The following is a 13,398-nucleotide window of genomic DNA, read 5'->3' as shown; positions in this document are numbered from 1 at the left end:
GAAAGAGAAAGTTCACTACCCAAAACATTCTATGAAGCCATCATATCCTTATCCCCAAACCAGGCAGGGACTTATCAAAAAAGAGAACTATAGACCCATTTCTTTGATGAACATTGATGCAAAACTTCTCAACAAAATTTTGGCCAATCGACTTCAACAATTCATCCAAAAATCATACACCATGATCAAACAGGATTCATTTCAGGGATGCAAAGCTGGTTCAATATAAGCAAATCAATTAATATTATTCATCACATCAACAGGAGCGAGGATAAGAACCACATGGTTCTTTCAATCGATGCAGAAAAAGCATTCGACAAGATCCAACACCCCTTCATGATGAAGGTTTTGGAAAAATTAGGAATCCATGGAACATTCCTCAATACAATAAAGGCTGTATATGACAAACCTACGGCCAGCATTATACTTAATGGTGAAAAATTAAAGCCATTTCCTCTTAAATCAGGAACAAGACAAGGATGTCCACTCTCTCCACTTCTCTTCAACCTAGTATTAGAATGCCTAGCTACAGCAATAAGACAAGATGCAGACATAAAGGGGATCCAAATAGGGAAAGAAGAAATAAAACTCTCCCTCTTTGCAGAAGACATGATATTGTATTTAAAGAATCCCACAGACTCCAGGCTCAAATTACTCAAGCTGATTCAAAACTTTGGCAAAATAGGAGGGTATAAAATTAACCCCTAAAAATCCATGGCTTTTCTGTATGCCAACAATGAGAAAAGTGGGGCTGAAATTAGGAAAGCAACTCCATTTGTAATAGCCTCACAAAAAATAAAATACCTAGGAATTAACTTAACCAAAGAAGTGAAGGACCTCTATGATGAAAACTTTAAAATCTTGAAAAAGGAAATCAAAACAGAACTTAAAAAATGGGAAAAACTCCCATGCTCCTGGATTGGAAAGATTAACATCTTGAAAATGGCAATACTTCCCAAGGCTATTCTTCAAATTCAATGCAATACCTATCAAAATTCCAACCTCATTCTTCAAGGAAATAGAAGAGGCAATCCAAAAATTCATATGGAACAATAAAAGACCCCGAATAGCAAAAACGCTCCTCAACAGAAAGAACACTGCTGGAGGAATATCAATACCAAATTTCAAACTCTACTATAAAGCCGTAGTAATCAAAACAGCTTGGTACTGGCACAAGAACAGACCTCAGGACCAATGGAATAGAATTGAAAACCCAGAAATGAACCTATAGACCTATAGCCATCTAATCTCCGATAAGCGAGCTAAAACAATAGAATGGAAGAAAGACAGCCTCTTCAGTAAATGGTGCTGGCAAAATTGGTTAACTACTTGTAGAAAACTAAAGCTAGATCTTTATGAACTCCAAATGGTTCAAAGACCTCGGAGTCAAAGCAGACATTCTGAAAACATTACAGGATGTAATAGGAGAAACCCTAGGTCTCCTTGGCTCAGGTCGAAATTTTCTTAATAGAGACGCAGAAACACAAAAAATGAAATAAAAGTTGGACAAATTTGATTGCATGAATTTGCAGAGTTTCTGCATGGCAAAGGACATAGCTAGCAAGATCAATAGAAAGCCTACGGACTGGGAGAAGATTTTAACTAGCTATACAACAGACAAGGGTCTCATATCTAAAATATAGTTGGAACTCAAAAAATTAAATCCCCCAACAACAAATCCTCAAAGAAACAACTGGCCAATAAATAAGTGGGCCAAAGACTTAAATAGAAACTTCTCTGAACAAGAAAGAAGGATAGCCAATAGACACATGAAGAAAAGCTCAACCTCCCTAGCCATAAAAGAAATGCAAACCAAAACAACATTGAGATACCACCTCAACCCAGTTAGAATGGCAAAAATCAAGAACTCTAATAACAACAAATGCTGGAGGGGATATGGACAGAAGGGAACCTTACTTCATTGTTGGTGGGAGTGTAAACTTGTTCAACCACTTTGGAAAGTAGTATGGAGACTCCTCAAAAGACTCCACATAGAGCTCCCCGATGATCTAGCAATCCCACTTTTGGGCATTTACCCAAATGCTTACAAACAAGACCACACTAAAGCTACCAGCACAACTATGTTTATTGCAGCATTATTTACCATAGCTAAGATATGGAACCAACCCACATGCCCCTCAGTAGATGAATGGATCAAGAAAATGTGGGATATATACACAATGGAATTCTATGCCTCCATCAGAAGATTTGACATTGCCCCATTTGTTAGGAAATGGAAAGACTTGGAAAAAAAATATATTAAGTGAAGTAAGCCAGGCCCAAAGAAACATCGGTCCTATAGTTTCCCTTATTTGCAATATCTAGTATATGTATGAGTCAAGCAGAAAAGGTCAGATAAGGTGAAGTTTTTTTTTTTCTTTCATGCATTTGTTTCTAACGCATTTGTAAGATTATTTCTTTGTTGCTTTGTATGTCCCTCCCCGACAGTATAACCCCTGCTTTCACTGTATGTGATGTCGGTATAATTTGTGGAGGGGAAGGGGAAAAACAAGTCGTTTAAATAAGGATACAAGTGGACCCGTTGCAACAATGAGAAGTACAAGTTGTCAAGTCCAAAATGAACTTTACAACTTGGGTTGGGGGAGGATTGGGTTGGGGGAAGGGGGAGGATTAGATGGGGGGCGGGGGGAGGCTGGCAAGGGATGGGAAAGGTAAACAAAGGAGGAGGCTACAATGCTTGATAAGAAATGTACTCACTATCTTGCCCATGTAATTGTAACCCCTCTGTACAGTATTTTCACAATATTAAAAAAAAGAGATGTAGTTGTGTTGCTACCATTTTTTTCTTAAAAGGTCTTGGTTGAGGTCAAAATCCCCTAAAGCTTGGATTCCAAAATAGCCCATGGAAGCCTGTTAACTTGTTGAAATACAGAGCATCATTCCTTGAAGAAAGGTGGATCAGCTATTTTTCATTTTTAACCAGTGCTCAGCGAGGATGAGAATATTTCTGGTTTCAGGAAAAGAATGAGTAGAAATGCTTAATTATATATATTTAGGTAAACATATATTCCTCCATTATATTCTGTATGTGTGTTTACCTGTGTATGTACTTTTCTAGAAAGATATTCCACTAACGGTCAAATGTTGATTAAAAATATTTAATGTAATTTATCATTTTGTAATTACCTTTATTACAGTGAATTTCTGTTGATATAATAGTAGACATAATAATAACATCTGGAAATGACTCCACATGAGCTCTAGTCACAACTCTTAGATGGGAAGTAATAACAACAGCTGACTTATCAATCACACACTAATAGCACTGTGGTGGAGTCCTCATTATAATTAATTTTTCTTTTCTGATGACTCACAGACTTGTGAGAGGCAATGAGGAGCCAAGGTGAGAATTAGAAATCTGGTGGGTACTTCTGTATACCCTGTTAAAATGCCTGAGCCTAGAGGAGAACTGATATTCAACTCTGACATTTCTGGCTGGTCTTCCAAAAATGCTACAATTGTAGATAAACATTGCTTTAATTGTTCCTGTTAAGATGTTTCCATAAGTAACTTAAAGCTATTCCATCAGTTCATATACATTCCAGACCTATACTTCTCCTAGGAATGATATCTTGATTAACTTAGAGCATTTCCAAATTCATGCCACATTTTCCCAGATGGACTGGAGAGCATCAAGGTGAAACAACTTATAGCATCTGAAGCAGATGCACACTGGACACTGGTGGAGACTTGAGAATTCCCCAAGTCCTAGCCTGTGAGATGTCATAGTCCCAGGTGTCTAAGGTGATAGAAGTAGATACAAGACACACAAGATTAATGCTGCCTTCTTGACATAGTTTTTTATATAAAGACATAGAAGGTGAACAAATGAATATAGCACCCTGAAAAAGTGCTCACTCTTAGACTTCTGGGACCTAGGAACCATATTACAGTGTTTAACCACACACCATTCTCTTAAGTAGAGCCAGAGCCACAGGACATAGAAGGCAGAGATTACTGTGCATTGTGCAGTTTCGTATCTTCCCCAGGTTGATCCAGCCAAGAGATATTGATCAAAATCTGGTGCTGTCTTGATGAACAGGCAAGGTTTGGTGAACACACAGAGCAGAAGCTAGAAAAGGCACAATTGGGCTTCCAGGTTCTGAACAGAAAGCCTGGCAAAAGTTGTAGGCTAGCCTGTGCTGAAAGGAAGTATAATAAATTTCATCACAGAGAGAATAATCATCACAGAGAACCCTTGGTTTTTAGAGTACTGGTTGGCTATAATACTACTGAAGAGCGATTTGCATTTTTTCAATAAATACCTAATGGTTTATCTGGTCTTTATATTCAGGTAATTATTCTCCTGATTGTTATCAATTGCATTTTGTTGTATTGCCATAAACTCTTCACCTCTATTTAGAGTGACTCTAATATTCACTTCAATATCTTCCTCCTAGGCAGACTCACACAATCTGCTGGGCTGCTATCCAGACCAGCCAGCCATGAGGGCAGTTCACCCAGCCAGATGGGAGGTTTTTGTTCAAGGCTGTATCATTGTGGGAGGAAGATGTGTCCCTTGTAAACAGTAATAAACTCCAACGTCCTCAGCTTCCACTCTGCTGATTGTCAGTGTGAAATCTGTGCCTGACCCACTGCCACTGAATCTGTCTGGGACCCCAGAGTCTCGTTTGGAAACCAAATAAATCAGTTGATGTGGAGACTGGCCTGGCTTCTGCAAGTACCAGTGCAAATAGTAGTTTCCATTGCTATACAGCAGACTATGACTAGACTTGCAGGAGATGGAGGCTGGCTCTCCCAGGGTGACAAGCAAGGAACTTGGAGTCTGGGTCATCACATCTCCACTGGTTCCTGAAATTAGAATGAGGCAGAGAGCAAGATTATATATAAACATAGAGAGCCATGCATGCATTATTTTATTTAGATATATGTTTCCTCTTAATTATATTCATGATTTTATTTTTAATTTAAAATACTATCAAAAGAAATATTCTTGCAGCACAAAAGTGTCTCTAAGAGTCAATAACAGTATTCCCACCTAGCAGAGTCTTCACTCAAGCAGAGATTCTAGCCCTTCCTGGACTGTTCTTCACTCTCAGACCTAAAACCTCATTGCCCTACCATGAACATCTAACACATGGATAAATTATCACTGGTCCATGAGAGCTCACCCTCCCATCCTCTCTGATTCCTCACTTCTCTTTGCCCTTACCAGGGATCCAGAGCATTAACAGCCACAAGAGCTGAGACAAGGACTTCATTTTTAGGAGTGAAATGTGGAATCTAGACAGGTCAAGGCAAGTTCAGAGCTGAGCCTTTATTAGAAAGGAAGGTCCTCCTTAGGGAGCAATATGCAAATAGCCAGGTGGATGCAACGGTGTAAGAAAAGAAAAAAGAACAGTGTCTATTGGCTATCCTTCTTTCCTCTTCAGAGAAGGTTCTCTTTTACGTCTTTAGCCCACTTATTTATTGGGCAGTTGTTTCCTTGAGAATTTGTTGTTGGGGGATTTAATTTTTTGAGTTCCAAGTATATTTTAGATATGAGACCCTTGTCTGTTGTATGGCTAGTGAAGATCTTCTCCCAATCCCTGGACTTTCTATTGATCTTTCTAGCTATGTCCTTTGCCATGCAGAAGCTCTGCAATTTCATGCAGTCCTATTTGTCCAACCTTTCTGTGATTTCTTGTGTTTCTGGGTCTATTTTAAGAAAATTTCAGCCTGTACCTAGGAGACCTAGGGTTTCTCTGATTCCATCCTGTAATGTTTTCAGAGTGTCTCCTTTGAGTTCTAGGTGTTTGATCCATTTGGATTTGATGCAGGAGCAGTGTGATATATAAGGATCTAGCTTTAGTTTTCTACAAGTGATTATCCAGCTTTGCCAGCACCATTTACTGAAGAGGCAAGAACTCTAATATTAACAGATTCTGGAGGGGATGTGGACAGAAGGGAACCTTAATGCACTGTTGGTGGGAGTGTAAACTTGTTCAACTACTTTGGAAAGTAGTATGGAGGTTCCTCAAAAGATTCCACATAGAGCTCCCCTATGACCCAGCAATCCCACTTTTGGGCATTTACCCAAATGATCACAAACAAGACCTTACTAAAGCTACCAGCACAACTGTGTTTAAGCAGCATTATTTACCATAGCTAAGATATGGAACCAACCCAGATGCCCCTCAGTAGATGAATGGATCAAGAGAATGTGGTATATATAAACAATGGAATTCTATGCATCCATCAGAAAGAATGACATTGCCCCATTTGTTAGGAAATGTAAAGACTTAGAAAAAATTATATTAAGTGAAGTAAGCCAGGCTCAAAGAAAGATATGTCCCATGGTTTCCTTTATTTGCAATTACTAATATATGTCTGAGATAAACAGAAATGGTCAGACTAGTTTATGTTAGGTGAAATGAATCCCAAGATACGGATTCAAATATTTTTTTTCTTTCTTTTAATTGTTCCTAACATACTTATAAGATGATTTCTTTGTTGCTTTGTATGTCCCTTCCCCACAGTATAACTCCTGTTTTCACTGTATTTGATGTTGATATAAAGTTGATATAATTTGTGGAGGGGAAGGGAAAAAACAAATTGTTTAAATAGGGATACAGCAAAACTGAAAAACGAACTTTACAACTCTGGCCGGGGAGGGGTGGGGCTGAGGGGCTTTAAGGGGACTGGGAGGTGTGGGTAGATGGGAAGGGATAGGAAGGTGAAACAAAGGAGGAGGCAACAATGCTTGATAAGAAATGTACTCATTATCTTGTCCATGTGATGGTAACCCCTCTGTACGATATTTTCACAAAAAAAGCCTCCATGGATGTATATATATGATCAATTAAAATTATGGTTTATTTCTTTTGTTTTTTGCTTTTTATTTTTTATCTCCTTTCTGGCTGTTTTTTTTCTGTACCCTTTGTCTTGTATATAAATTTTGTTTTGTTTTATTTTGAAGAGAGTAAGGGGATGCCATAGGAATGGTGGGACAAATGGTCAATAAATGCAGCAGTAATACTCACTAGACACTGTTGAAAATTAACTACACAACTTTTGGGGCAAGGATCAGGAGGAAGAAAAGGGAGAAAATGGGGGAAGGGGTGACACTGTTCAAAAATTAATGTAATCACTTTGTGCATCACCTCCACAATAACAATAAGAAGTGAAAAACAATAACAGAGTAGTTTATTTTGAAAAGATCAAGCAAAAAAAATTAGTTCCAAACCTTCCAAAATGGAGGTACAAAATCTTTATTATTTTGTCTTTATGTTTTTTAAGTTAATAAAAAATTCATGATTCTTTTCGACTTCCAAAAGTGGTCTGACAATGGCATTCAGAAATAACAATAATTAATGTGATATTCAGCATGAAAAAGAGATTAATTTTCTGATTGTTAGGTTACAATGTTGGATGTATTGTTGAGATATGAGCAGAAATAAGTTGTTATAAAGATCTAATTTCCTGGGGCTGCAAATGATGGTAACTTTGTCTTCCAGAAATGTAGACAGGGGTGTTGCTTGTGTCAACTTGATGTCACATCTGGCATCTGACAATGGATATATGGAAAACATTACCTGTTTAATTAATTCTACTATCCAAATATTACCATGAAGAGCCAAGCAACTCTGTGAACGCAGGATGAGAAATCCTTGGTATTATCCTTCCTTACCTGGGAGCCCGAGTATCAAGACCTCTGTTGTTGAGGAAGGGCCCTCATGTCTGTGCTGTGTGCTGACTAAAACCTCCTGCACAGGTTGTGAGCAGCATATGAAGAAGTGGACTGTGCTGTGGGCACATGCAAATCATCAGGGCTGGGCAGGGCTGGGTAGAGTTGCAGACTGGTAGATCTCAGTGACAAACAACAGACCTAAAGACCCCAGATTTCCACTTTGTTTCTAGAACATGTGTTTGCGTCTGGTGAGGAAAAAACGGATGTGTCTCCTGTGAGAAAAATGATAATCTAATAAATATCATCTAAAATTTGCTAGTTTTTTTCTTAATATAAGTCACTCAAAGACAAATATTTCCAAGGCAAGTTAATTTTATAATTCCTCTGCATTTGGTATCAGTGGATTTTATGACACACAATTCCTAGAATATGATTACTAAGGATCATTATTACCCAGACACAAGTGTTATAAAATCGATAAAGCATGGAGAGATAGAAAGATAGTCAAGAAAATGCATACGTAGATAAAGAATAGTATCCAAATTCTTAATTCAAAAGTATATGCTATCTAGTATAAGTATGAGTCAAGCAGAAAAGGTCAGATAAAGTGATGTTAGGAAAATGAACCCTTAGATATGTATTTAAATGTTTTTTTTTCTTTCATGTATTTGTTTCTAACGCATTTATAAGATTATCTCTTTATTGCTTTGTATGTACCTCCCCCACAGTATAACCCCTGCTTTCACTATATTTGATGTCGGTATAATTTGTGGAGGAGATGGGGAAAAACAAGTTGCTTAACGATACTGGTGGACCCGTTGCAACAATGAGAAGTAGGCAGCCTCAACCACCGAGCCGCCATCGCCGTGATGCTGGGCGCCGCTCTCCACCGTTGCATCGTCTGGGCGGGTTCCCGAGGCCTGTGGCACTCAGCCCCGTCCCTCAGCCCCGCCGCCGCTATCCAGTCAGCTCGCTGCTATTCCCATGGGTCACATGAGACAGATGAGGAGTTCGATGCTCGCTGGGTGACATACTTCAACAAGCCAGACATAGATGCCTGGGAACTGCGTAAAGGGATGAACACACTTGTTGGCTATGATCTGGTTCCAGAACACAAAATCATTGATGCTGCTTTGCGGACATGCAGACGGTTAAATGATTTTGCTAGTGCTGTTCGCATCCTAGAGGTGGTTAAGGACAAAGCAGGATCTCATAAGGAAATCTACCCCTATGTTATCCAGGAACTTAGACCAACTTTAGATGAACTGGGAAACTCCACGCCTGAGGAACTGGGCCTTGACAAGGTGTAAACCTCCACAGATGGGCTTCCCACAGACTTATTGGAACTGCTACTTGATTGTCAACAGTCATCTGGAAATGCTGATGATGACATATTACCTTATTTGAACAAATTTTCCTTTATTGAGTATCAAACCTGTAATGGTAACTTGGACTTTAATAAAAGGAAAATGAGTTTGAAAAAAAAAACAATGAGAAGTACAAGTTGTCATGTCAAAAACGAACTTTACAACTTTGGTGAGGGGGGGGGAGGCTGGGAAGGGATGTGAAGGGTACACAAAAGAGGAGGCTGCAATGCTTGATAAGAAATGTACTCATTATCGTGCCCATGTAATTGTAACCCCTCTGTACAGTATGTTCACAAAAAAGAAAAAGAAAAAAGAAAAAAAAAGAAAAGGCAAAATTGGGTTTGCAGTTTCTGAACAGAAAGCATGGCAAAAGTTGTAGGCTAGCCTGTGCTGAAATGAAGTATTACAAGTTTCATCACAGAGAGAATAATAATCACAGTAGACATTTGATTTTTAGATTTCTGGTTGGCTATAATATTACTGAAGAGAAAATTGCATTTTTCAATAAATACCTAATGGTTTATCTGGTCTTTATATTCAGGTGATTATTCTCCTGATTGTTATCAATTGCATTTTGTTGTATTGTCATAAACTCTTCACCTCTATTTAGAGTGACTCTAATATTGACTTCAATATCTTCCTCCTAGGCAGACTCACACAATCTGCTGGGCTGCTCCCCAGACCAGCCAGCCATGAGGGCAGTTCACCCAGCCAGATGGGAGGTTTTTGTTCAAGGCTGTATCACTGTGGGAGGAATATGTGTCCCTTGTAAACAGTAATAAACTCCAACATCCTCAGCTTCCACTCTGCTGATTGTCAGTGTGAAATCTGTGCCTGACCCACTGCCACTGAATCTGTCTGGAACCCCAGAGGCTCGTTTGGAAACCAAATAGATCAGTTGATGTGGAGACTGGCCTGGCTTCTGCAAGTACCAGCTCAAATAGGTGTTCCCATTGCTATAGAGAAGGCTCTGACTAGACCTGCAGGAGATGGAGGCTGGCTCTCCCAGGGTGACAAGCAAGGATCTTGGAGTCTGGGTCATCACAACATCTCCACTGGTTCCTGAAATTAGAATGAGGCAGAGAGCAAGATTATATATAAACATAGGGAGCCATGCATGCATTACTTTTATTTTTATGTATGTTTCCTCTTATTCATATTCATGATTTGATTTTTTATTTAAAATACTAAGTAATTATAAGTGATAATCTTGCAGCAGAAAAGTGTCTCTAGGAGTCAAGTGCAGTATTCCCACTTAGCAGAGTCTTCACTCAAGCACAGGTTCTAGCTTTCTGGACTGTTCCTCACTCTCTCAGACCTAAACCTCATTGCCCGACCATGAACATCTAACACATGGATAACTTATTACTGGTCCATGAGAGCTTACCCTCCCACCCTCTCTGATTCTTCACCTCCCTTTGCCCTTACCATGGATCCAGAGCATTAACAGACACAGGATCTGAGACAAGGACATTTTTAGGAGTGAAATGAGGAGTCTAGACAGGTCAAGGCAAGATCATAGCTGAGCCTTTATTTCAGACTTAAAAAGGAAGGTCCTCTTTAGGGAACAATATGCAAATTGCCAGATGGGTGCAATGGTGTAAGAAAAGAAAAAGGATGAGTGTCATGCTTTTCTCTTCAGAGAACATTCTCTTTAAGTCTTTAGCCCAACTATTTCTTGGGCAGTTGTTTCTTTGAGAATTTGTTGTTGGCGGATTCTATTTTTCAAGTTCTAAGTATATTTTAGATATGAGACCCTAATCCATTGCATGGCTAGCTAAGATCTCCCCATCTGTGGGCTTTCTATTGATCTTGCTAGCTATGTCCTTTGCCATGGAGAAGCGCTTCAATTCTGTGCAGTCCTAATTGTCCAAACTTTCTTTGTTTTGTTGTGTTTCTGGGTCTATTTTAAGAAAATTTTGGCATGTACCCAGGAGACCTAGGGTTTCTCTGATTCCATCCTGTAATGTTTTCAGAGTGTCTGCTTTGACTTTGAGGTCTTTGATCCATTTGGAGTTGCTTTGGTGCAGGGTGATATATAAGGATCTAGCTTTAGTTTTCTACAAGTGATTATCCAGCTTTGCCAGCACCATTTACTGAAGAGGCAAGAACTCTAATATTAACAGATTCTGGAGGGGATGTGGACAGAAGGGAACATTAATGCACTGTTGGTGGGAGTGTAAACTTGTTCAACCACTTTGGAAAGCAGTATGGAGGTTTCTCAAAAGACTCAACATAGAGTTCCCCTATGACCCAGCAACCCCAGTTTAGGGCATTTACCCAAATGATCACAAACAAGACCATACTAAAGCTACCAGGACAACTATGTTTAAGCAGCATTATTTACCATAGCTAAGATATAGAACCAACCCAGATGCCCCTCAAAAGATGAATGGATCAAGAAAATGTGGTTATATACACAATAGAATTCTATGCCTCCATCAGAAAGAATGACATTGCCCCATTTGTTAGGAGATGGAAAGACTTGGAAAAAATTATATTAAGTGAAGTAAGCCAGGCCCAATGAAACATAGGTCCCATGGTTTCCCTTACTTGCAATAACTAGTATATGTCTGAGACAAGGAGAAACGATCAGGTAAGTTGATGTTAGGTGAAATGAACCCCAATATAAGATTCAAATGTTTTTTTTTCCTTCTTGTGATTGTTTCTCACATACTTATAAGATGATTTCTTTGTTGCTTTGTATGTCCCTCCCCCACGGCATAACCCCTGTTTTCACTGTATTTGATGTTGATATAATTTGTAGAAGGGAAGGGAAAAAAACAAATTGTTTAAATAGGGATACAGTTGGACCCATTGCAAAAATGAAATATACAAGACGTTATGGTGAAAAACGAACTTTACAATTTTGGCCGTTGGTGGGGGGTGGTTGTGGAACTTCGGGGGGACTGGGAGAGGTGTGAGTAGATGGGAAGGGACCAGAAGGTGAAACAAAGGAGGAGGCAACAATGCTTGATAAGAAATATACTCATTACCTTGCCCATGTGATTGTAACCCCTCTGTATGATAGTTTCACAAAAAAGCCACAGTAGATGTATACATATGATCAATTAAAATTATGGTTTATTCTTTTGCTTTTTGTTTTTGTTTTTTATGTTTATTCTTCTTTCTGGCTGTTTTTGTTTTCTGTACCCTTGTCTTGTATATAAATTTTGTTTTGTTTTATATTGAAGAGAGTAAGGGGTACCATAGAAATGGTGGGACAAATGGTCAACAAATGCAGCAGTAATACTCACTAGACACTGTTGAAAATGAACTGCACAACTTTTGGGGCAAGGATCAGGAGGAAGAAAAGGGGGAAAATGGGGGAAGGGGTGACACTGTTCAAAAATTAATGTACTTATTACCTGTCTTATGTAACTGTAATCACTTTGCACATCCCCTATACAATAACAATAAGAAATGAAAAATAATAAGAGAGTAGTTTATTTTGAAAAGATCAAGCAAAAAATGTTAGATCCTAATCTTCCAAAATGGAGGTACAAAATTTTTATTATTTTGTATTTATGTTTTTTTAAGTTAATAACATATTCATGATTCCATTTGACTTCCAAAAGTGCTCTGGCAGTGGCATTGAGAAATAATAATAATTAATGTGATACTCAGCATGAAAAAAGATTAATTTTCTGATAGATTGCAATGTTGGATGTATTGTTGAGACATGAGTAGAAATAAATTGTTATAAAGATCTAATTTCCTGAAGAAAAAAAGTTCAGTATACAAAAATAATGAATATTTAAGGTCGTGAACTAACTTGTTAATTAATTCCTTTAGATCATTGCACAATGTGTGCAAATACAAAAATTATATTGTACTTGAAATTAGATTATACTGTGGTAATCAGTAATTGTTTAAAAATTTTTAATGACTTTATCATATAATATTATTTTTCAAAAATCTTTTTCACAAGCTATTTTGTATTAGCCTTGCATCTTCTATATACTCTTCTGTAATTTGGGTAGGGGAAAAAACAAAATGCTTAAATAGGGATACAGCTTGTCCCATTGTAACAGTGAGATATACAAGACACTATGCTAAAAACAAAATTTACAACTTTGGCGGAGGGGGGGAAGGGGTAATTGTGTAGGTGGGAGGGAAGGGATGGTAGGGGGAAAACAAAGGAGGAGGCAACAATGCTCCATAGAAAATGTACTCATTACCTTGCTCCTGTAACTGTAACCCCTCTATACAGTATTTTTACAAAAGAAAGTACAAAAAATGTTGACATGTCACTTGAAATAACATTTTACTAAAAGGTTTGATTATTTGAAGACTACAAGAAATCAATGTTTAATGTAATGAACAAACATGTTAATTACGCTGTTTAAGTCATTGTAAAATATGTGAACATACCTAAAT

At 38.2% G+C, this 13,398-nt stretch overlaps 1 pseudogene; it reads left to right on the top strand.

Annotated features, from left to right (window-relative positions):
- Positions 1-8,520: 8,520 nt before the first annotated feature.
- LOC138804209 (cytochrome c oxidase subunit 5A, mitochondrial pseudogene) lies at positions 8,521-9,080 on the top strand (annotated as a pseudogene).
- Positions 9,081-13,398: the final 4,318 nt, after the last annotated feature.

The sequence above is a fragment of the Dipodomys merriami genome, unplaced genomic scaffold (assembly GCF_024711535.1).
Source record: "Dipodomys merriami isolate MVZ:Mamm:240054 unplaced genomic scaffold, mDipMer1.0.p SCAF_36, whole genome shotgun sequence".
NCBI lineage: Eukaryota > Metazoa > Chordata > Mammalia > Rodentia > Heteromyidae > Dipodomys > Dipodomys merriami.
The sequence above is the reverse complement of the archived record's forward strand: the minus strand, read 5'-3'. Positions and strand labels throughout refer to the sequence as shown.